The sequence below is a fragment of the Cheilinus undulatus genome, linkage group 4 (assembly GCF_018320785.1).
Source record: "Cheilinus undulatus linkage group 4, ASM1832078v1, whole genome shotgun sequence".
In the NCBI taxonomy this organism is placed as follows: Eukaryota; Metazoa; Chordata; class Actinopteri; order Labriformes; family Labridae; genus Cheilinus; species Cheilinus undulatus.
The window spans coordinates 17,696,551-17,700,516 of record NC_054868.1 but is presented as its reverse complement, the minus strand read 5'-3'; positions in this window follow the sequence as shown (position 1 = coordinate 17,700,516).

The window sequence follows — 3,966 nt, the reverse complement described above, 5'->3', positions numbered from 1 at the left end:
GGACAAAATGATATTGCAGCAGGGAATACACCAGAGTCCTATTTGTTGCGATTATTCTTGCTTCACTAAGTGCTGCAAAGTGTCCTCCTTTTAGGTGCTATGGAAATGGCCACCCTAACCAAAGGTGAAGAAAAATTTCTTCTTCTCTGGCAAATATTCCTGGTAGATTTGACTGGTGGCACAGTGCTGTGCATGTCAGAGCAGTTTTATTTAGATTTAATGTATGATACATGTGCACACACATCTGAATCAGATCGTATCCTTTGGCGTCCATGTGGACAGAGAAGTTTGAATCTCAGAATAAATCAGAATCAGAAACAATTCAATTGGATTTTGAAAAAAAAGCTCATGTAACTGCAGCTAATGAGATGCTGTGGCATGACCTCAAACAGGCTGTTCATGCTAGAAAACCCTCCATTGTGGCTGAAACAAAACCATTCTGTAAAGAAGATTGGACCAAAGTTCCTCTGCAGTGATATGAAAGACTCATTGCCAGTTGTTGAAAATGCTTGCAGTTGTTGTCATCAAGGGTGGCACAAACAGTTAGATTTGGGGCGCAATTATTTTTTCACATAGGGCCAGGTGGGTTTGGAGGGCTTTTATTTCCCTTAATAAATGAAATCATCATTTAAACACTGCCTTTTGTATTTACTCAGGTTATCTTTGTCTATTTTTTTTTTGATGATCTGAAACATTTAAGTGTGACAACTGTGCAAAAAAGGAGCTGAGGAATGGGGCAAAGGCTTTTTCACAGCACTGTAATTGGTATTGCTGCAAGTGCACATCTTTTACCTGCCTTTTTTGATCTAACTTAAAGTGTAAGTGAACCCCCAACTCAGAACTAACTCCGCCCACTTCAAGATTTAAAAAAATGCATAGAAAGTGAGCAGTTTGGTCCTGAGAGGAGGGAGGGGAGAAAGACTTTTTTTTTTTAAAGGATGGGGTTTTCCAGATGAAGCAGAAGTGACAGTGACTCCCTTGCCAGAAAGTGACACAGAGTCCTGCAGCACTGCTGCCTGAGAGTGGTCTTTTGAGGTGACGGATTTTTCCCCTCCAGTGTCCCCTGAAGCAGTATAGTGTGGTGGTGGACCGTGGTCGCCCTGAGCACTGCCTGTTTGGGCTGTTGGCTCCAACACTGGCGTTACTAAAGCCGGAGCTCTCAGAGCCGAAGCACGCAGGTGCAGGCAGGAGAGGATGGGAGTGGTCTCTGAATAGTAAAGTCAGTTGGAGGTGGTAACATTCTACCTTTTATATAGAGTTTGTGATGTAGAAACTCACATAAGCCCTGCCTTTTCAGAAAGATTTTCCAAAGCATATGTCCATTTTACCTAATTAAATAAGCCATTAAATGCAGATTTTTATCAGTTTGGTGCAAATGTCGGAAATAACACAAACATTGACGTGTTTTTATCATAGTACAGTCAGATACCTCAGTGTGTTACCCTGCTGAATTTGGTCTGGGGGATTGATGATACAAATCCAGTCAGGTCCTTAACTTTGGATAAAAGTGTCGGTAACATTGTGACATCAGGAGTGCCACATCCATTTCCTGTGAGGGGGTGTGGTCAGGGGGCGGAGTCAGATAGCGCATGACCATTTAAAGCCACAGACACAGAAACGGCTCATTCTGAGAAGGGCTGAAACAGACGCCTCTTTAGACATACAAAAATTCTATACTAGAGGGTTTTTTCAGCAACAAACTTCACAGGCATGTTTTGGGGACCTCTGAGAACAATATAAACTTGTCTTAAAAGGGTAAAATATGTCCCCTTTAACCTATAAACATGGCTTGAATGAAATCTTTGTTAGCTTCATAAATAAATGTGTTGGCTTTATCACTCACTAAATCCCTGATTATAAAATCCAGCTAAGCTTGTTCTTTTGTCTGTTTTTTTTAAAGTTGCGCAAAATAGATGGTAAAAAATCATGGCCTTGAGATATTGTTGAACAAACTCCTCTATCACTAACATGCAGCATGTATGTGCAGAGAAGTGAAGTCAAAATGTAACTTTATTTGGTCAGCTGTCCTCTTGGACCCCTGCACCCCTAGAAAACTATTCCAAAAATATATTTAGACTGCAGTCATGTGAAAATGACATTACTGTACAAAGTATCTTATGTTATAATATTTTACATAAATCTAAATTGTTTGGGTCTTTATCAGTGGAATACAGAACAAAATGCATTCTGCCTTATTTCAGGTCAAAACCCTTTACAGTAAATCAACAACAGGGGATTCCTATGTTATTTTCTATTTTTTTTTTTTACCTGTCTTAATAGTTTTTTCTCGAAGATAAGAATAAAAACAATACTTTAGAATTAAGATAAAGGTTCCTATTAACAAGTTTTGGGGGTATAAAAATTTTGCAAAATAATTTGATTTTCTATATTATGTATGTAAACCCTATTCAATATTGAAGAAGAAAATGATACAGTGATTACATTTTCAGCCAGCTCATCTGCCACCTGCTGCCAGCATTATGCAACAACAAGACAATAACAGAACAAATGCATAAAGTCCTCCTCCTTATCACCACATCTACAACTGTCATCATGCGTTAATGTCTATTTATTGTTCTTATTTTTCATGGGAGTATAAAGTTCAGTAATTTCGACTGAAAAACACAAAATAATCATTTATTAATAAACCAACAAAATTCCACAAAGGAGAAGGTTCATCAAACATCTCTTCACAGTATGTTTGAAAATTTGGTGGATGAGAAGTTTTATTCTCATCGTGTTGTTCCTTGATAAAGGCATTGCAGACAATAGCTGCACAGATAGCAGTAACTTCTACCAACACCTCTGTATTGCGAAATTAAAGAATCAAATGTAAGGAAAATCTTTTGTTGCATTCAGTACAGTATGTCATCACCAAAACATATGTTAATTTTAAAGTAGAAGAAAATCAACACAAAATATTTTTAGCCATAGTAGTCGTTGTCTTGGCTTTTTGCCTTCCTTTTGGTGACACAGACTAAAACTTATACCGTATTTATTCATTCATAAAATGAATAAAACGTATTTATACTGCAATCATTTGAGACACATTCACTGCACTCAAGTGATCCCCATTTCACTAATTGTGATACACAAGCACCAAATGGCTGGAACTGTGTTGAATTAGGTCAGTCACTTTAAAGGGGGTGAAATATTTATGCAGCCACTTATTTTACCTTACATATTTTTATTTGTTTGACCATTATTTTGTAGAAGTCTGTTTTTACTTTGACATTAAAGTGTTTTTTTTTTTTTGGCCAAAAAAAGCCAAATGATATTGACCATAATTGATTAATAAAATCCCTAAAGGGGTAAATTATCCAAGGGGGTGAATACTTTTATAGGCACTGTATGACTGATCAATGATAGTCAGCAGGATATTTTTGTTCAGTATGAAAACACTGATTATACATGAGCGGTGTGAAAATAAAAGAGAAAATCATTTTGAATTAAGCGTTCGCCGTTCATTAGCTTTAACTTTTGGTATGAGTCCATTTAAGTTCAAGATATAATCTAGATTTTCATTTTCAGAATCTCAATTTTTAAAAAAACCTTAAAGAATAATTGGGTTATTTCGCCAGCCTCAATTGATGTTAAGACTTTTCCCCATAAGCTTAAAAAAAAGGTAACATCTGGAAAGGTCAAAAGGAGCACAGCATGTGAGCTATGAAACTATGAAGGAATTAATTATTACAACCTTACCATGAATCTTGAAATGTTTGCCCCTTCAGGCTTGGACATTTTTAAAAAAACATTTTCAAATCTGTCTTCTTTTAAAATAGCTTTATCAGGTGGAATATGTATTCCTCAAAGACCCCTTATTTTCAGCAAAATAATTCAGTATCATACAATAATGTAATGATTATAAGATACAAAGTATCTTAAATGTCTAAATGGTTTTGTCTTTTCTTCCCCCTCCTCCTCCTCTCTTTGTTTTCCTCTCTTTAGTCATACCCACTCAGATAA